The 22,695-nt window shown below is 33.8% G+C and overlaps 1 long non-coding RNA gene across 1 annotated transcript; it reads left to right on the forward strand.

Annotated features, from left to right (window-relative positions):
* The first annotated feature begins 19,652 nt into the window (after positions 1 to 19,652).
* On the forward strand, positions 19,653 to 20,980 carry LOC136804582 (uncharacterized). The gene is made up of 2 exons (XR_010846281.1): positions 19,653 to 19,962; positions 20,160 to 20,980. It is a non-coding gene; the product is annotated as an uncharacterized lncRNA (long non-coding RNA).
* The last annotated feature ends 1,715 nt before the right edge of the window (positions 20,981 to 22,695 follow it).

Below are 22,695 nucleotides of genomic sequence, written 5' to 3' on the forward strand. Positions count from 1 at the left end.
CTGGATGAAGCAAGTTCCTGAATTGTGGTTTCCTCAGTACATTCTTTGTGTCATGAAATATTGGTTCTTTGTTACATTTTGGCATCTGCTATGTATATTATGTGAATGTACTATTGATCGATCCTTTTGAATTTATTTTTAACGTTGTTCCTGATGGTTTCTGAATCGACATTTTTTTATTCGTTTGTTTGTAATGTTTCTACTGCACAATTTTTCGGCTTCTCCTTGGTTAGCTTTGGTGAAAGGTTGTCATTCATGGACAGTTTTGTTTGATATCAGATTTGGTAGATTCTGGTTTGGTTTGGTTATTTTTGCAGATTTTGCTTTGTTTGATTGTGGTTGTTATTATATTAGCTTTTGAATTTTGCTAAATGAAAAAAGGCTCCACGGTTTTTCTCTCTCATAACTAGTTTTATCTAAATTCTAACAAAATATGAAGGGTGACCGTTTCTTCGAGTCAGAGAGTTTTTTAATCCGAAGAGTCTGGATCATCACCGACACGATGATGATCCATATTTAGCAAAAGGTACACAATCTTGAAAGTCGGGACCATCAGTAGGACGGAATGTTACCTTTGAAGCTTCTTATTACCTCGCCAAAATCTTTTTGGCTTCTTGTTCAAGCTTCAGTTATTAGTGCAAGCCATAGCTTTAGTTTCTTTTGCATCAAGCCAGAATTTAAAGTTTTTGGAAGCTGTTAGTATTTTGTTAAAATTTTCACTGAAGATGTTGTTGATTCAAGCATAGTCAATAGACAGAAAACCCTGGTCGGGAAAGCGCGGTGAGATCAAAAGGAAATCTGGTGCGGCTTTCCATCGAGTTAAACTCCCGTGTTTGAATAATCGAGACAACAACAAGAGTGCACAAAAATTTCGAACGAACTCCTCAATATGCCGCCTGTGCGCTTCATCTATTTCGTCAGCTTCGTCGTCGTCGCTGTCAAATTGTGACCTCAATAGTCGTTCATTCCCTTGCTGACATACCCAACAAAGGTCTCCCATGGGCTTGGTAATAATTATGTTTGGTAGTTGGGATTTCCATAACTCGCTAAAAGAACTAAACCCCATAAATTCGAAGCCCTTCCCCTCACACAAGGCCTTGTATTGGTTGTGCACGCTCTCTTTCGTTTCAAACGAGGGTATCAGCAAAAGTTTAGCACCGTCATCGCGGTGGTTTGGTACGCGACCCGGAAGAGGTACAGCATTTGCGAGCGCAAAGTTTTCGATAAAATTAACGGCCATTTCTCTCGTCTCGAAACTAAAAGCATTGTGTGGACGTCGTTTGGTGTTGCCATGTACACGCGAAACTGGGCCATTCTTGTGAAAATGTTTAGACACTGATGTCAAAAGAGTTTTAGAAATGTCATAGCAAAACATGAAAAATTTCCGGAAAAAACGAGTTCCGTATAGTGAATATTGAATACTATCACCCGTTTTCGATTTTTGGGATAGAAGGAAACCCATTAACATCATATCTCTTCACTTTCATCCAATTCCAACATACTGTTCCTTAATTTACGAATGTCTTCTTTAGAGAAGCTTTCAACACATTGCTTTCGATCAACACCCAATTTACAACTACAACCATCACGAAAAAAATTGTCTACTAATTCTTCCTCCTCAAAATCTAACATGCGTTTTTCGGCCATAGTTACACGCAGAGATTATAACAAATCAAATTTGAAATGGCGAACTCAGGCTATTTATAGAGTGTGAATTTTCCGACGTTAAAGAAAACATACAAGGCAGTCTACATTGAAAAATATATTTTCGGACGTAATAGTACGTAGTTAAAAAATTCTTACAATAATATATAAATTTTTTCGAACGTAAAAATAGCCACTCTACTATAAAATTCGAACGTTCTGTTGCGGACTTGCACGTGACCATGAACTATGAAATGTAGAACATTCGATTAATACATCAATATAATTCGAACGTGACGTCAAACGTAAGAGATGCCTTGGAGTTTTTACAAGATACTTCACTAATTGGTCATTTAAAGTGATAGAGATAATGCGTACTTTAGAGAAAGATTCTTTTATTACATCTTAACGACCAACCAAATCTAATAAGAGCTTGTAAAAACTCCAGCTTATCCCAAACGTAAATCTGAACCCTATAAAAGAGCGAAAGTGTAATCAATCGCTCTCCCGGTTTTTCACAAAACTTTACGGAACAGAAGCTTAGAAATAAGAAATCTAACCTTATTTATTAATCTACATCTTATTCTTTCGTTATGTCAAGAAAGCCTTTAGCACAAAAATTTGCTTTGATGCATTTTGAATGCGATAATTCAATTAGTGTGGTGTTGACAAAAAGTGTGGATTGGCAGGAATTCGGCAAACTTGGCCATTGTAAAGATGGATCTAAAAGGCCGGTTGGACGTGTTTTAAAAATGGCAGGTAAGACCTCTATCCTACATCCTATCTTGATCACGAGAAGTAATTTGAGCTCCCATCTCGGACCGTGCGTAAATGATCAAGTTATTCTTCTGTTCTACGCTGTTTTAACTTAGGATGAGAAGTAATTCGATGAGCAGTTCCTGGATCATTTCGAACCATGCGTAAAGAATTTGTTAGAATAGTGCAATAAAGAACAGAAGGATTGAATACGTTAAACTTAAACTACTAAAATTAAAGATCGCTACTAGTTTTCTTCACCAATCGTGCGAACCTAGCTTATAATGAGAAGTAATTCGATGAGCCGTTCCTGGATCATTTCGAACCTTGCGTAAAGAATTTGTTAAGGGAATTGGATAGAACAGAGGAATAAAACAGAACTTTCAAGGTCTATTTTTTCATTTTATTTCTAAGAAATTTTATTAATCGACAAATTTTCTTTACTCTTTTGAGAATTCTTTTTGATTTCTTTGAAGACAAAACTTCCAAAATGGTCAAGAAGTGTTTGATGAAAATCAAAGGAAAAAAGCTTCTGACTCCATCATTGATAGTTTGCTTGAATTATCTGTCAATTTTCAGTCTGAAAAACTAACAATCTAATCGGTCTAATCTGTAAAATTTAAGATTTTAAGAGTGATGTCCCTATTTTAACAGCAAAAATGAAGTAGTACCTGGTACTAAATATGGATGGGTGGTACTAATCAAAATTTTAGTAAAAAATTTGTTTCTATGTTCATAATAGTCACCTTAATGCTCCCTTCTCATTCCTATCAACACTAGGCTTTTAACAGACTGAGCCTTATTTTCTAATACCTTAAAGGAAGAAATTTTGGACGGGAATTTAATTTGGCGCATAGCTGAATATTTTAGGCCAAAAGTGTTATTAAATAAGCAAAAAAATATGTTTTTGGGCTTGAAAAAGCACGAATTTGGGGAGCGCGCAAAATAAATTAAATTTGGCAGAATATAATTTGACGGACAAAGGAAAAAATTAATTTTGGTGGAAACTTTATTGGGTGGATTTTGGCTAAATCCCGCAATTTTTTTTCAGCCAAATTTTCTTCTTTTAAGTAATTAATTTATAATCATCAGATGAAATTCGAAACAGAAATAAAACCTTTTTTTTAGCCTCGAGAAATCAGCCCATAGGAGCAAGCTGTTATCCAGAAATTCAATGATCAACAGAACGAGAGGTTGAAAAGTTACAATTCGTTTTTGGTGGAAAAATTTACAATAGAAAAAGGAAGAGCCAAAGACGAGCAAAATGAGGCGAAGAACTTTTTAAAAAGGCCAAGGACCAAACCATCATACCCTCCACTTCAGTCATCACAATCCAGAAAGAATTCACCTATGTCATCTCCAGAACCCAAAAGATCACAATCGACATCATCTCCAGAATCCAAGAAACCATCACCTAAAAAACCATTGCCATCGCCATCACCATCACCACCGCCAACACCATCTTCAAAACATATTAACATATCACCATCACCATCGTCATCGCCATCACCATCCCTCAAACATAAAAAACAATCTCCAAAGTCATCTCCCGAACCAAAAAAAACATCTCCAAAGCCATCTAAAATAAAATTGACAATCTAGACAAATTTGTGCGATGCGAGAAATGAATAATCGTTTAAGTAGGCTGGAAAATTTAGTAACTACTAACAACCTCAATGACATGGATGCGTTTGTGGCAGCAGGTAACATTCGACGTACCTATCTCGATATTGTGGAAGACCCTGAAGCATTCTTTGATATTCCAGAACTGGACACACAGGACAACCAACCACCTCAGCGCCAACAATCCGTCAACCACAACATCGAACCGACTGTAATAAGACTATAAAAGCTGTTCTCTTTGGTTTCTAGAAAAGCTGGATGGTCACTGTCCCAAGAACGTCACCAAATTTAAGTCTTAGACTGCAGAAAAATGGAAAACATTTTCATATCCCATAGCAGAAGTTTTATTTGTAGATGATGATTTTGTCGGTGATTACGAATACCACCTGATATGGCTTACTGCACGAATCGTCGAAATACTTTTCCACCACAGGACAGGGCTTAAACAGGAAGATTTGGGAAAATTGAACAAAATATGCTGGAGAAGGCTGATTCTAACACTGGACGAAATCATAGATTTCCTAGCTTGTAAATATAGTGTAAACTCGAACTTTACACTATATTTCAAATGGATTTGGAAAGTCCAATTTTCAATTTGGGAAATATGTTGGAAATTTTGTGTTTCAACATTTTTCGACGAACTTGAAATATGATATTTACTATATTTTCAAAATTTGTAAATTTGAACTTTACATTTAATGAAAATGTATCGAAATATGATATTTCGACATATTTCGAAAGAGCTCGAAATATGGTGTTTACTATATTTTCTAAATTTGTAAATACGAACTTTACATTTAATGAAAATGTCTCGAAATATGATATTTCGACATTTTTCGAACAACTTGAAATACTATGTTTACTATATTTTCAAAGTCTATAAAATACGAACTTTACAGCCTTTACATTGAATGAAAATATCTCGAAATATGATATTTCAACATTTTTCGAACAACTTGAAGTACGATGTTTAGTATGTTTTCTAAATTTGTAAATACGTTTTTGTATTTTGTTTAAAGTTCGTAATCAAGTGACTAATAAAAAGTAAGGTTCATAAGAAAATATATGCATCATAGTAAAGAACTGAACTATTGCAAACTAGGATAAATATTCTAGCCTAACTAGGATAATTCGATAATTTATCCTAGTTTGCAATAGTCCTTGACTGCTTAAGAATTTAAAGAGGCAGTCCCTGACCACAGTGAATGTCTTTTTTTGCTTCGATAACCCAAGATGAGATTTTCGCACTCGGTTAGCAAGGCGCGGGATATCAAGTCAAAAATGTCAGAATCAAAACATTGCAAATGGCGGACAAAATTCTGCTAGAGTGTCTTCAAAAAAGAGTACCTTTCTTTTGGAAATAACATATCATTACCCTTCGATATGGGATTGGATATTTATGTGAATCGAATCAGCAATATATAGTGGACATTTTTACCAAGTTTGAGAGTATATTTCGATGGGATTGTCAAGATATTGCTAGATATACATTAGAGAGTCAAATTTGATGTAATGAGCTAGAATGATGCAAAGTTGGAAATCTCAACTTTTGTGTCTTTTCTTCATTTCCTTTTATGAATCGATCTACCACTTATTATTTACAGTTATTAATATTGAGAAAAAGCAAATCTAAAATGAAAGATAAAAATATTTGGATGACTCAGACAACCTTTCGACAGTGGTTGAAGCTAAAAACCCAACATGGGTACGAGAGAAGGACAAACAATCACTTTGCCCTCTACCTGTTGAACGTATACGTATACCAAACCAACCAACTTTGAACTTAAAGATTTTAGAGACATTTGTTTGATATAAAGAAAACGCTACATCCCCATACCTTTGGACATTATTAAATGATTGGCAAAATGGTATATTAACATTCTATTGAGATGTGAAACTGGTCCAAGTTGAAGAATTGATGAGAAGAATGGGCAGTACAAGAAATATTTGCTTTGGAATACAAACTCTTACATGGACAATACCTCTGGAACAAGATAATGCTTGGTTCTTACATTCGTGAGGTCAGAGCAGAGGTTTTGTGGATTTTATAAACTTTTGAAACTTGTGTGACTGTTTTGGTTGTTTTCCTGACCAGATACTGTGAACTTGTATTTGATAAACGTTGCATTTTGGCTTGGAGTATGTTTTTTGTTTATGTGATAGGTTGTCCAAGAAAGCATTTTTTTGAGGTTTCCATATGTTTCGTCAAAATGTGTCAAAACCTGTCAAAGACAGCTATCTATAGACAGTTACATCAATATGCCAAAAACATTTTGTTCAACCACCTTCACTTCAAGATAGGCCACCATAGAATGAACTTCGATGGAGTGCAAGGCTGAAAGCCACATGAATAGGTTCATCCTATAAAGGAAGTTCATTCTATGGTGGCCTATCTTGAAGCGAAGGTGGTTGAACAAAATGTTTTTGGCATATTGATGTAACTGATAGACATTTTATACCGTGAGATCAGGTTACTTGCATCAGTGGAGTCAAACATGCATAGCCCTCAAATGAATGACCTGTCTGGTTATTAAAGTATAACTACGCATCTCCGCTCGCAGCTCTACTCTATCATTTTTGTTTTGTATTAACTTTGTATTTTAATGACCAGCCAAGTCATTCATTTGAGGGCTATGCATGTATGTTAGCCTCTACTGATGCAAGTTACCCGATCTCATGGTAAGTATTTTCTTTTCTTAACTTTATATAATTTTAAAGAGAAGACAGGAGCCTTTATTGTTGGTGTTATTATTACAAAGCCCCTACTATATATTTTAACTCTGTCGAAGTCATAAAAATTTGAAACCCTAGTGAGAGCTTTTTAAAATAATTTTCATGATTTTCTTGAAATTTTGATCATAAGAATTTTTTATAACAAAATCTTTCACGAGTATTAAAAAGTGTTTCTTTTATGTATACATCTTTTTGTTCAGATTTTGTTATTTTTTTTCACGTTTATTTACTTTAGTTTCATTTTCTTTGTATGTTATTTATTTACACAGCAGAAAACCGAAAATTCACATAATGTTCATATGGACTACATCCTTTACATTATCGGAACTAATTTTTGTGGTTCAAGTAACATTGCATTTACAAGCAATTAATATCAGCTGGGCTTAGCAGGTATGAAAATTTAGCAAGACTAAAACTTAATTTCTATGAGGTTATTACATTTTAGCTATTTGACGTATTTTAAGGTGCCATTTTGAAACGTTTTGGTGTGATTGGTCTAAGACAAGTTTATATTTTATTATATGTTTTCATTTTATTTTTTATTTTATCTTTTTTTTAAAGAGAGTAGATATATACTGTAATATGTTTTAAATTTTTATTGCCTTAAAAAAGAAAAGTGTATTTTCACGAATTAGAAATTTTCATGAAATAGAATACTTTATTATTAGACCCTCATTCTCTGTTTTCAAAACTCAATTGTATTGGTTGCCATTTTTGGGGAGTCTTTTAAAAAGTTGAAATTCCTATCTGTGTAGTTTTTGTAATATGGACTTTTTACAAGATTGTCATCTTACCAGATCTTAACACCTTTACAATTTCACGGGAAATATGATATTTCCATTCCCTGTAAACTTGGTAGATATGATATTTTAATTCTCTGTAAATTTGGTAGATATGATATTTCCATTCCATGTAAATATCCGGAATGTCATCTTACCACATTTACAATTTCATAGGAAATATGATATTTACATTCTCTGTAAATTTGGTAAATATGATATTTACATTCCCTGTAAATTTGGTAAATATGATATTTACATTCCCTGTAAATTTGGTAAATATGGACTTTTACCAAGATTGTAAATATGTGGAATGTCATCTTACCACATTTACAATTTCATAGGAAATATGATATTTACATTCTCTGTAAATTTGGTAAATATGATATTTCAATTCCATGTAAATTTGGTAAATATGGACTTTTATCAAGATTGTAAATATGTGGAATGTCATCTTACCACATTTACAATTTCATAGGAAATATGATCTTTCGAATCGCTCGAAAACCCTTGAAATATAATATTTCCTATATATTTCCGACTTAGGAAATTTATAATTTCGCCCAGTGTAATGGAAGAAAATATCGGCAAAGAGTAATGCGTGATCACTGCCCACAACGCACTCCATTTAGTCGAGGACATGATGCGTTTCAGTCATTGTGATAACTTTTGGTGTTTTGCTCCTGAAAGAGTAGTGAAGCGGTAAGAACATTGACCATTGGAAGAGATGTATGTTCACAAGCATTATGATTCGAGCCATATCTGGACGAGAGTGAAAAGCATAGCTTGATTAATCCTTTGTGACTGCACAAAGATTTCCCTAAAGCCTGTTTAGTACAGTACAATTTAAATTACCTAACTTGAACCCTCCATAAATGATAGGTTCTTTTTTTCTTTTCAGGTACAAGGACATTCAAACAAACAACAAAAATATCGATTAAACGTTTGCAAAGACCGAAATCAAGCGTGAAATATTAGCTTTGTCCCGGCGGAAAAAGAAAATTACTTACCAGCTCGACCAAGTCCACGGGGTAAGTGTTCATAATAGAGTTTTTTTTGTCAAAGGGTTCTTCTAGAAATATATATTTTTAGTTGATATTTGTATTTAAAGGACGATGTGAATAAGTCTACTGGGTTTAAGTGACCATCAAAGCATTCACAACATTTTTTCTTGACAAAGATTTATTTGGGATACTGTATCGAACTGTTTCAGACATTTTCCCATTATAAATTAACTTTTCTTCAAAAAATTCCAAAATTTTGGCGTTAAATTAGGAAACTCACCATGGAGTAACTGTTTTAAATATTTTTAGATGCTCCATTAGCACAATAGTAAGTGCCAGTGTTCACATAGTAACTGCATGACCCACATTTTTGGTTGCTCAGTTCGATGCATGAAAAAATTATTAAAAGTGTTTTTTCTTTTGTATTAATTGCTTACTGAAAAGGTTTTTGGAGGATAATTTGAATTAAATATATCACTTAGATTTAATTTCTCGGACCAGACTTGTATCGTAAACCTTTTCAATTCTCTTGGTGGACTCTTAAATTGTGACAAGACTAAATGTTCTCATAACCATAACATATCTGTTTATCATATTGCGATGTGATACAAGAAAAGTTTGATGTTTTGGTGAAATTGTTTCACGTATGGCCAAATTCTAATTCTGTAAAATATTGAGAGATTTGTATTTTTTTTTTATTTTCACTTTTTTCCCCAGCTTGTTTCCAGTATTGAAGGGGCTCAGAAAATCCAATCGCGTTCATCGGTGCTATGTCAATTTCTAACAACGTCCATGTGGCTGATGACGCATTAAGAGAAGCGCTGGAATCGTTAGAATCGTTGGATTTGAATGCTGACGTGTATCAGTCCTTTCGATCGTCTGATCTGTATCATCAGAGGTCCATCTTAAAAATCGGTTCCTTCGTCGTATTGTCTGGTGGTAACATTGGCAAAATTGAGGAATTCATATTTATTAAACTGGATGATTATTCAAAGAAATTGGCCCGTTTAGAAATGTTTCCCTTTGATGGTCACACAATTAAGAACATAAAAGCAGTAAGGGGATCCGCACAACGAAACATTGTTCCAATAGAGTAAGTTTTGCGCAAAGTTCTTGTATATACTGGAGAAAACGATCAATTGCTTTGTGTGGATTATGACCGTCCCACTTTCGAGTTTAATTTTAGTGCTTTACCATAAGATTTGTAACTCTAATTTTTTCAACACCGATATCGCCTTCTATATTTTATTGTCTTAGCATTTTGACTTTTAGATGATCATTTGATAGTAAAACGAGACATTATTAATTTGCTATGGTTTTTTATAGCTTTTTTAAACAATTTTTACGATCTTGAAATCGATGGCTGCATGAGCGGTTTCCTATGGAACGAGATCTTGAAATTATATGAAGATATAAAATTGTCAGAGTGTATATAAAATGTGTTTAATTTAATAAAGATCTGGTTAGTCGGGCATGATTACTTTGAAAACAAACGGAGTAAACGCCTGAGCGTGAAGAAAAGAAAGACACGTGTGAGGTTGGGATGGACCATGCTTCTCTTTTCCTTCACAGCAAGTCAACAAGTAATTCTTGCCCTCGGTCGGTTGAGTCTTTACAGTCCTTCTTAACGGAGCAGGTAGAAGAAGCTACTGGGCTCTGTGTCCATCGATGACTGCATATATGCGGTTTCCGGTGGAATACCTCCGGCCAGATCGATATGTTGTTCAACATTTTTTTAGTTGAAAAGATTTATCGGTTTCAAAAACAAAAACTTTCAATACAGCTGTGTATATATCACACAGTATTTTTATCATCATAAAACTTATTTCAAAAGAACTGACCATATAATGCACGAGGTTTCCAGTCTCAAAAGAAACGTTGGAAATAAGCTATTAAAGGTTCAACTGTAACTAGTAACTTATAGGTTAGTCCTTCAAACTTTACATACGAACTGAAATTAATTTCAATAGTCTTAATAATAAGCAGAGACCTATATTTGATCATTGTCGATTTCTTAATTCCCTAGACTATGACCGAACATTATTTGTTTGAAAATCAAAGCAATCTTCGCAATTTTAATTTATCTTCGACCAGTTTGTCAGGTTACTACATATATTACTGAAATTTATATTCCCTAAGTTGATAGAAAATTATTAAAACTCGTGATTTGTCTTTTCCCTAACCCCCCCCCCCACAATTCGACATGTAAGGTTTGGGATATTCAATTTTCCGAGGCTTTTAAGCTTGATATATCTTGAGGAGTGAAACAAATGTAGAAACCCGTGATTTGTCTTTTCCCGACCCCCCCCCCAAGTTTCAAAATGTAAGGCTTGGGATATTCAATTTTCCGAGGCTTTTTTAAGCTTGATATATCTTGAGGAGTGAAACAAATGTACAAACTCATGATTTATCTTTTCCCGACCCCTCTACGTTTCAAAATATAAGGCTTGGCATTTTCGATTTCCCGAATATCGCGACTTCATACTTTAAGGTTTTAATTTTCCACACTCTGGATATCAGTTATCACTAAAAAGCAGTAATGGATTTCCAGAATGGGATTTTAGATGTCCCTGGTTTCCATAATTTCCCGAACTTTGAATGCAAATTTTTTGTATCAAATGTGAAATCCCAGCCGAGGACCGAATATCCCTAAGCTAGGGAATCAATAATTTTTTTTCCTGTGAAACATACGTTGGAGAAAAAGAGGTATGTAATTCGATAATCAAATATTCAATGAGTACCAATCCATGAACTTGCTTTCTTTCACTAGCCTCGCGCAATCATTCTGGCAAAGGTTTGAAGCAGAAAACCCTAATATTTCTCTGACAAGGCACGGTTTCCATCAATAGAGCACTAAATTGTACGAGAGAGATGGCTGAGGTGCATCTAGGTAATTACAATTTCATTTTAAAACTGATGGTAATGCAACGTATCAACCTTGTTTTAAAACATTAAATTTAGGTCATTTAAGTTGAACCTGGAGTATGGACAGGCGATATCGATACTTCAAGATTATTTAACCACAATAAAACACCGCAGTTTGTTAACTATGGAGTCGATGCTACTCAAACTTTACATACGAACTGAAATTAATTTCAATAATATTAATAATAAGCAGAGACCTATATTTGATCATTGGCGATTTCTTAATTCCCTAGACTATGACCGAACATTATTTGTTTGAAAATCAAAGCAATCTTCGCATTTTTAATTTATCTTAGACCAGTTTGTCAGGTTACTACATACATTACTGAAATTTATATTCCCTAAGTTGATAGAAAATTTTTAAAACTCGTGATTTGTCTTTTCCCTACCAACCCCCCCCCCCCCCAGAGTGGAAGCGATTGAAAAACTACAGCAGAAAAATTGGGAAAAAGAAGCATTTTTCAGATGCAAGAAAAATTGTGTCTGTTCTGACGATGAATGTGAAGCTAAGGGACTCAATCATTATCAGTTTGTTTTGAGGTGAAAAGGTCAGTTTGCAGCAAAAATAAATGTCAGGTCAATGGAAAGAAATCAATCATGATAACACACACCCCTGTCTCAGTGCCCCGGTGGCATGATTTCAGTACATGATTTTTTTCAGTATATGGTTTCAGTACATGATTTTTTCCTACGTCACTGCAGTAATCAAATTTTTATTGCACTCATATGTAATCATCCTAAATGGCTTGGGAATTCAAGAACTGTTTTTTATTGTCGCTGTCTTTATTCAATTTATATCTCAATTCACAAATGAGTGCAATAAAAATTTGATTACTGCAGTGACGTAGGAAAAAATCATGTACTGAAACCATGTACTGAAAAAAATCATGTACTGAAATCATGCCACCGGGGCACTGAGACAGGGGTGTTAACACTGTCAAAGGGAGAAGTTTTCAAAGATAGTAAACGGAAACTCACTACTGAGTCTGAGTATGAAGGTGACTTTACTAGTGATGAATTCGAAAAGATGTTTTTGAAGATGCTGAAACCTCTTCTAAAGATGAGGAGACAGCGACAAATGAAAAGGTTTCAGCTAAGCTTCTTGGCACACTTTGTCCACCAACTTAAGAAGATGATGTTCTTAAAAAGTGGTACGTTGGGGTACGTTCAACAAAGAAATCCAATCAATTATGTATTCGTCGTTTAGAAATGAGATTTCTAGATGATGTCGATGGAAAGGTTGTCTCTGTTATCCTAAATGCTTAAACCCCAAACTTGGGAAAGGAACAATGATGGACGAAGCTCCTGAAAATGCAAATGCATTCCTATTTCAGATTGAGGATATAATAGATGGTCCAATAAAAGCTGTTCCTCCACGCAACCTAAAATGGAACATTCTTGATTATAAGTAGATTCATGATCATTTTGAGAATACTGTAAAAATCTCTAAAAAACATGTCATTTTAGTTTATATATTTATTTTATGTTGATTTAGTTGAATTTTTTTGTGTTTCATGTCATTTGAATGATTAAAATATGACAAAGTTGATTTTAAAGTTAAGTGCTCAAATCACTTTTTTTTGGCTGGTACACCTCAAAAACTACAAAAACTTGATAACAATTAGAGGTCTAATTACTTTCTTTGACGACTATCTATTAAAAAGACAATGATTTTTTCATATCTACAGTAAGTATAGGGTATTTAACAAGTATAGGTTTTCTGACCTTAAATTCAATTGCCTGGTCTGTAAGGCCAAAAACCTGATTTTTTGAAGCAAATTATGATAAAATTTTGAATAGATTCGAAGTTTACGGTACTTTGACGTGTCTAAAATTTATAAAGTTTAGCATTTTTTGAAAGAACATTTATAGGTGGTTGTGAAAATTTAAAAAATTCCTCAGTCAAATAGGTTTGGGGGTCCTGAGAGCAAAATATACAACTGTAGTATTTGAGGTGTATGTGTTTTTGAGGTGTATCTACTGGTAATTAAAAAGGAATTCTGACTCATTTGAAAAAGTTTCTAAATTTTACAGAACGTTTTCACAGCTATTAAAGAAGAGAAAATAATATGTAAAAAGAACACTTTGAACTTCCGAAGTGAGATCGCAGTGGAGTGAGCCTGAATTTAAAACAGATTAAAGAATCATTTGTTATTATTCTGCAGATTTGAAGTGAATGTATGGTAGAAAAGTTTGTTATAAACGTATGATAGAAAAAGGAAAAAATTCGAAGCGAGTTTTAACGAAAGGTTGTTGGTCACCAGTTCTTTGATGTGATTTGTTTTTTATTTTATTCAGGGTTTTTATTCACGGTATTTTAAAATCGGACGGTGACGGTATTTGGCCTTATTTGTTGTCATTATGCCGGCATTTGAACCTGTACAAACCGGTGTGACGGTGTTATTATTTTTTTCAAATTTCGGGATTCCGGGATTCAGCAAAAATTTTAACGCGAAAACGGTATTTCGAACCCCTACAAACCCCCCCTGAAGGAAACCCTCCACAATATCTGAACAACACTTTCCACAACATCTGAACAACGACCCTTCTATGATGCAAGAGCAGTACTTCAAAAATCTGAACAAAAAGTTTCTTTTTGACTATATTTTCCGCAAGCAGCTGGTTCATTCAAAAACAGTTTTTCTAAGCCTCAGGTCTAATGAAAATTTGAACCATAAATTTTTACGATGTTAGAAAAATTGTATCTAAAAGAATCTTTTTTCACCTCAAATCTCCACATTCTTCTGGAGAAATGCAAAATTATCTGCTACCCAACAGGGGCGTATCTAGGATTTATAAGATACCCTGCAAAAAAGATTCAGCTATATATAGTGATTCAGCTATATATAGTGTCTAAGGAGGGCCCACCATGGTTGGGCCCGACGGGCCAGAAATCTTTTGAATTTCGATCCTCTAGATCGGCTAAAACAGCCACCTTTTTATGCCCAATGTACCATAAAGAGATAAAGAATTAAAATGAATTTCATTCAAACACAAAATGAAGCTGGTAAAACTAAGATAGTTAAAGGTAAAGTGTCTTAAGAACCAAAAAAGAGTGGCCTCTAAAATATGGAAAAAGAGAAGGAAAGAGAAAGGAGGTGTAAAACATTGGCAATTCATTATACCGGGTGCGCCACAAAAAAGTTTCTCTCTTTGAAACTAATTTTCTCGAAATCTAAAAATTCTAAAAGAACCATTCCTATTCAATTGAAAAGAAGGAAGATGGACTTAAATTTTGATGGGTCATTTATTAAATTCGATTCATTAGATCAAAAGTTATGCTCAATTGAATAAAAAAGTTACTTTCAGAAAGTGCTCGAAAACGTTAAAAATCGACCTATCAAATTTTTATTATAAATTTGGCAATCACAATAGCCTTTACATGATTAAGAACATTTTTCAGTAACTAAACAAATAAATTTTGAAACTGAAGGGTCGAAAGGGTTTAGAATCTTCATCAAAATCAATTTAATTTACTTTTACCGAAATTTTCCTCAGATTTTTGCTTCTAGACTGGATAAAGTCTATGTAAGGCTGGATCTACCTCGAAACCTATGTTTGATGTATTTTTTTGAACTTTACCAGATTTTTTGGCCTTTTTCGATGAATTTTCTTCCTTACATTGAAATGTAACCTTCCTTCATATAACAAAAGATCATTTAAACAGCTAATTATCATTTTTAATGATTGAAACGAAAATACTGATGTATCATGTAATTATGCTTCTGTTTAATTTGATAGGTCGATTTTTAACGTTTTCGAGCACTTTTCGAAAGTAACTTTTTTATTCAATTGAGCATAACTTTTGATATAATGAATCGGATTTAATAAATGACCCATCAAAATTTAAGTTTATTTTTCTTCATTCCAATGAAATAGGAATGGTTCTTTTAAAATTTTTAGATTTCGAGAAAATTAGTTTTAAAGAGAGAAACTTTTTTGTGGCGCACCCGGTATCAATGACAAAAATCATAAGTATCATGAATTTCTTTTAGAACTTTTTGAACTTGACACAAAAAAGTGAAAAATGATAGCAAAATAATACAAAAGCACACAAAAAATTATAAATTATACAAAAATCTTTATATGGTCGTGATAATAGCAATAACAATAATAATAATATTTACCAAACTGTCCAAAATGTTTTAATATAATTTTGATTGTTATTATGTCAAATTTATTTATCTTATTGCTGCCAAAAGATGACTTAAATAATTTCAAGCAGATTAATAATAATAGCCTTTTGCCATTTCAAATGAAAATTTAGAGAAAAAGAGCAAAACTATTTTATTCAGACTGCTCAAGAAAAGAGATTAATGTGATGCATTAAAGTAAAACTAGAATTTGTACTGAAGCTGAAATCTCTATAGTTGATTCACCTTGAAATTGGAGTCCAGCCCCATTCTGGTGTCTCGTTTGGAACTGTTTGCCAAATCAAGCAGGGAATCCTGTACCAGGGGTAAAAAGCCCCCAATCCGAATTGAAAACAAACCATATGTCATCAGAAACTCATTTATTCATTATGTACATAATGCAGCATGTTTTATGTTTGGTATCAAAATTCAGTTGTTGTGTTATAAATTTTATACTATATATACATTATGCATCCAAATTCATTTGCATTGGCAATTACATGTCAAAATCCAATCAAGATGTAACAAGAGATGATTTACATGACAAAAATTGATATGCAGTCTACAGGGAAAATTTTGAATCCAAAAACTTCCAAGAAACTAAATGTTAGGTACACATCATCATTTTGATTGAATTATTCCATTCTGTTGTTTCCTTTAAGTTAAATATGGTTTCACTCATCTTATAAGCAGATTTTGTCAGTGTTTACAAAGATTTCGTACCAACCACGTGAAGGTGCAAAATAATCCATTGATCTAGGGGCTACTGGATAGTATGTTGGCAACTAACCTGAAAGTATATAATGAAGAGGGGATTAGGATCTTTGCAAGCTACACCTACATTAACAAACACAAAACAACAAAATTTAAGTCAAACCAGGTCAAACGACAACTGTACAACCAATGAAATTAATCTTATATAATAACCGGCTGACTCTGGCTGACTGTAATTAACCGCCAACTGCAATGCTTCATGAGCCAATCTACTAAACTTCTTGGATGGGTTTTTTTGGTTCTGAGAATAATACTTACAATTCGGGAAAAGTTCTGCACACGTGCAAGGCATCGAAGTGTATCCATCAAAGAATTGTTGCCCACAAGATGGAGAGAAATGGAACTCTACAGGCAATTTCCATTTGGAAGAGAACTAAAACAAAATGGAGAAATCATTTTTAAGATTGTCGTGCAGTTTTTATGACCTGTACTTGACTGGCAGGTGCTGGCCCGCAAACTAAACATAGTCAAATACAATCTGTTTGTGTACCTCAAAATAGTGTGCGGAAAACCCACACAGCTCTTTCTCTCCCAAGAAAATCTTTTTAACCGGCCAAAACATATTAAAAACATTAGGGTGGTCAAGGTCAGAATCACAAAATTTTCAATGTTATTTTTTTCTCTTATTTCAAAATAAAACCACAATAGGTTGGTTGTCCCTTTGCCTCGTAAATTGCCACAAATTCATCTCCTGTCGTCAACCTTTTCTTAGCCAGAGTGATTGGCCAAACAAACAGTAGCTACGTACCCCGATTGATCCAAAATCTTATCTTGGTAGGGTCTGTTCCAGTGTGAACAATTTCATTAGTGCAAGTATGTCTCTCATTGATAGAGCAAAGAAGCAAGGAGCAAAGATTACACGGTTGGAAAAAGTTTTGAGGAAAATTTATGGTCGCCATCAAGTTTTGAGAACCTTTTTCAGTAATGCGAAAAAGTTTTCAGATTCATTACTCCACAACTAAACAACAAAAAAATTTTGGACTTGTCACTGTTTCTTTTACTAATTTACTAATTTTCATTTCTTTTTAATCGATAGAGTCGTTTTATATTTCAATGTGTTGTATCTTTTTCTCTGTCCAGTATATTTGTAGTTTATGTCTAAGTTTGTTCAGTTTGTCTCATTTCCTAATTCGTTTCCAATGTGTACGGCCACTCAGTTACGGGGTTCCGAACCGGGCTCTCGGTCGACCTTTCAACTTTTTCTCTTTCTTTCTGCTGTACTTCACTGTATGGTCAGAAATTTTAAACTTTTTTGTTTACAATTTGTTTTATTTTAATCCCTCTTCTCTGTTTCTTATGTACGAAATAGTGTCTGATCAACACTATTTCTTCTTTGGTAAAGATGACGGGTGGCTCGCGGGCGCCAGAGAGTGCTTACTCTTGGTACCACACCTGACTCTAGGCTTTGTCTTCATCTTGCCATTTCCTTTTTCTTTGTATAATTGTTTGTTTGAATGTTTTGTTGTTTTGTATCATATTTGTTGGTATTGTCGGTCGAGCAATTGGGGTGTGATGATGTTTCAGCTTTTGCTGAGATTATGTTGAGGGTAGTGTTCTGATCCATGAGAGATTTTCAAACTTTTCTTAGATATAAATAGCTCATGATTGGCCATTCACTCACCACTCACTCACCACACACAACAAGTGGTTTTGTTGATTACAACAATTATGGCAAGTCATAGGCCATAGGCAGATAATATAAGTAGAGAAAGTCAGAAAGAGGGGGAAGGGACAGAGGGAAGCAGTTTTTCCTGCACTTACTGACTTATCAGATTATAATTGATAACATGCAGGCATGAAAAATAATAGAAAAAATACCACATACCTTACAGATTTGACTTTCCTTGTTGCAATGGATTTGAGAAGATAACCATAAGAAGAAAAACAAACATTGAGATGATGACCTTGATGGCAGCCCTCAGACAGTCAGATGACGAATTTGGAGAAGATCGAAAATGTGCAGGCTTCAAATTCTTCAGAATTTGCGACAAAATAGATAAAATCAGGACTGTCTATTCTGTGTTTTCTTCTCCAAGCATCTAAAGCTATTTGACAAGTCTTGACTTTTAACGTTTTGACACTAACAGCCATCAAATCCCGGGCAAACCCTGCATTTTGACCTCATCCAGGTCTTCCTGCAAAATTTTGCAGGGTGCAGGCCTGCAAAACGTTTTTGTACACAAAATCTAAAATACAGACTCGAATTCACGCTTCCTGTAACGCGACTTGATAAACAGTTTTCTTATATTTACCGCGGACTTTAAGTCAGTAAAATAAATTTAATGACACAAACGAATGATCCGGAAAAACAACTCCGGGTAGGCTAAAAACAAGCTGCGACAAAAAAGACTCCGGAGCATACCCTGCGAGTGCATGTTTTGCAGGGGTGTCGCACCGCCCCTGCCCAATCAGCCTATACACAGAATGCAAGATATAAAATTTCCCTTCACTTTAGGGTAATTCAAGGTGAAACACTGAAATCTTTTATAATAATTAACGGTGAAATTTCAGCTAATCACCAAGTAATTATTGAAAGATTACAGTTTTTCACCGCCAATTCATCTAGAAGGTCAAGGTAATTGTTTTTTTCTTATGATATAGTTTGCAAATTTCATCTAAAATTTTACAACTATAAATCCTGCGAAAACACAAATTTAGTTTGAATCTTGTAAAAAAATAAACATTTATCATAATTCCTGAACCAATGATCAAAATTACTTTAAATTTAAAATGTAGGGTCACTGTGACGATTGAAATGTATTTGTAAAAAAAATTCCCCCAAAAATATGTGGTTCAAATTTTCAATTTTAGACCTGAGGCCGAGAAGGTATTTTTGACTGCAAACCAGATGCTTTGCAAAAAATACCTACCAAATTTCTTTACTCAAATATCCTTTAAAATGATCCAAGTGGCAAACCTGTAACTGTAAAATCCCACGTAAAAATGAATTGATTTATTCAAAATTAAAAAAAAGATAACCAAAAATATGATAGAAATTTCATACACATTTTTTTTGCATGAAAAAAATAAATATTGAATATAATATGTCTTTATATAATGCCCTCTTGAATATAGTAGGGCAAAATAGCAACTATTACTAACATATAGCAGTCAATAAGAAGATGAATAAAGAAAAGTCTTTTCTTAATGACTATCTTGCTAGGAATGGTTGCTATTTTGTCCACAATAGCGAGGTTAAGCAAGAAGCTATCTATTACGTACGGAATCTATTACGTGAGTTTTTCGCAGGCTAGCGCCCAAATCTCAAGGCTAGCTCTGTCCCGTGAAATTTAACCTGTACGTCATAGTTTGGGGAGTGGATCTATTGCGCGAAATTCTCCAATCTCACGTAATAGATATCGATTAGGATATAAGCATGATCCAGGGAAATTTACCTTACGGAGATTGGGCTGAATCGTTTAGGATCAAAAATCACCCGAAAAAAATGTAAACAGAAAAGAAACTTTGGTAGATTTTTTTGACTTCTGACAAGTTTGAGCTGACAGAAGAAAGTTTTTGAATCTCATCTGTGGAAACTATGTTGCATACAAACAAAGTGAAAGAATTTATTGCTCAAAAGAAGGTCAAGATGTAAGTGTAATTAAATAACCTTGCTGACGTTTTTATCAAACCAAAACAAACAGAAAGTTTCTTTCTGGATCTTTGTGTATGTTTGTTTTTCGTCTGTTTTTTATCTTGCTTTTTTTATGCTCTCAAAGTCCAAATACATCCAAAATAACCTTTACAATGAACAGCATGTAACCATATTTCTTTTTCATGTTTTGTAGTGTTTCTGTGGTGCCACCATCAAGTGCGAAGAAGCCAAAGTTATAATGTCACCCACCAAAGCAACAAACACGAAAAAGACTGCTCTGCCAAGCTCAAATAAATTTACCCTTCCACCCGAAGCATAACAGAAGAAATCTTTATTTATTGCTCCAATTTCAACTGCTACAACTAAGCAACGAGATTCAATTTCTGCTCTCCATCATCAACCATATATTGTACGTACAAATCAGCCTGAGTAAGAACCTGATGTCACACAACCGCTGAACTTCAAACCGTTCTCAAAAATTATATAAAGCTCTATCTTCTGGACAACCGCTACTGCTTTAAGTTCTCAATCCTTTACTGAAAAATTTTTATTGACTGGTCATCCTTCAACTTCTTCGACATTATGTTATAACGTTCCAGCAGAAAGTTTAGTAGTTTGATTCTAAAGAGACACCTCCCTTCCTAAAAAGGTGATATTGATATCTTGGAATGCAAAGAAGTAGAAGAAGGAACACCTGCCAGATATGAAACTCGAGACCTGGTTTGCACACTTTATTATAAGAGTGTTTTTATTGGTAATGCTAATGGTGAAGCATTCATATAGAAATGCAGCTAAATAAGGATGACAGACTGTACACTATGCTCTTACAGATAATTTTTTCTTTATAAATAAAGCAGTAATTTATGATTGGTACATATTTAAACTAGGAATGAAATTATGAAATTGTATATCTTTATTGCAATGTTAAGAATTCATTGAAATGATAAGTCATAGACACATATTTTTTGTTTATAAAAATGTTGAATAAAAATAGTAAAAGTAATACAGAGAAAACTCTGACTATGCTTGTCTAGTTTTAATTTTTGTGAAAACATTTGTCTTGGGAAAAAACTTAGTAGATTAAGATTGAAAGTAAGGGGATTTTATAGACCAACCACCAACAAGAAAGCTGGAAAAGAAAGAAAGAAAAATAAAATTTTATAAGTTGGGGCCGAAAGTGAGATACGGAAAAATAAACATTACGTCATACGTCATAGATCGCCTTTTTGCTTAACCACTTTTTTTTCTATGCCGTGAAGATTTAGGAATCAGGCTAAAACGCCTCGGATCCAGTCTAAAAACTCACGTAATAGATTCCGTACGTAATAGATAGCTTCTTGCTTAACCTCGCTAATTGAAGTTGGTGTCAACATTATTGGAAATGTTTATTATATATTTACTTTTCTATATTTAATAATTATCAAAATTATAATCAGTATATGACAACTTAGCACAGGAAAAAAATTGGCCTTTTAGTGAATTCACGGTGAAAAGCTGCAATCTGACAACAATTCACGATTAAATTTCACCTTTTCATTGTGAATTATTAATTGCAGCTTTTCATTGCGAATCCACTAAAAAGTCATGCAATGATTTACATTGAATTTTTTCTGTGTTGGACTTGAAAGGTTTTGGAAGACCATAAGGTGGGACCAATTTGATTTGTTGTTTTACGGCCCGGACCGAACCTAAAATTTATTAAAAAATCAAAATTAATGCCGCAATCATTCACACAGGAAAAATCTAAAAAAGTATATATATACCTTGATTTTCGGGTGAACTCACGTATAATTAACTTTAAAAAGTTACAATTGTGAAAATGAAATCTTGTAATTTCACCCAATATATCATGGTGATTAAAAAAAAATTTGCTATGTGTGTGACTAGTAGTAGTGACTAGTAGACTACTGCTTTATTCAAAAATTTAAAAGCTTTCTCAAGTTTTTCAGAATTTTATGCTCAATTTTTCAATAAAACTGCAATCCACCAATAATCTTTAATTTCACAAGTTTGGTATAATTACTGATTTTTGCTGTTATAGACTGCAGATGTTTTCACGGGTATAATTATTTACAATTTATTCATTCTTTTTTTGCAAACCAAACTGATCCTCTTTTTTCGTTAGCTTGCGGCCTGTAAGAAAACGACAAATTATATTGGTCTTGCCTGAACAGTATATGTAGACAAAAAATCAAAACCAACAATTATGCGCTTTATAAAAATTTAAAAATTTTTCATAAAGAAAAATAATGCATCATCACACCTAAAAGAGCTGTGATTGAAAAATGCTTGCCACTCTAAATAAAATTTTCCTAGAGCAATCAGACAAAGCAAGCCTTATACACTGGAGATAAGCCTGGTGGTTACAAGTTTTTAATAAAAAAAGATGAGTCTTTCAAAATAAAAGAGAAAAAGCCTTACTGCTTACCTCTTCTCTCTTTTATTCTTGAAAAAATATGATACTTGCTTGAATCTGAGTTCTGCTTGTTAAAAATAAATTCAAAACAAACCATTTACATAAAACACCTTGTTGCAAGGAAGTTACAAACTAAAGTACTAACTAATAGGAGGCTAAGAGACTCAAATGCTAAAGAATTGCATAAAACATTTCCACACGAACAGATCAACAACTTTCTGTCGCCCTGTTTTGGAATCATTATTCCAGTCGGGTCAATCTGTATTAGCAGCAAGAACTGTCGGGGGATTTACCAGTCAGACCCGACTGTTTA

Source organism: Clytia hemisphaerica, unplaced genomic scaffold, assembly GCF_902728285.1.
Source record: "Clytia hemisphaerica strain Z4C2 unplaced genomic scaffold, Clytia hemisphaerica genome assembly, whole genome shotgun sequence".
In the NCBI taxonomy this organism is placed as follows: domain Eukaryota; kingdom Metazoa; phylum Cnidaria; class Hydrozoa; order Leptothecata; family Clytiidae; genus Clytia; species Clytia hemisphaerica.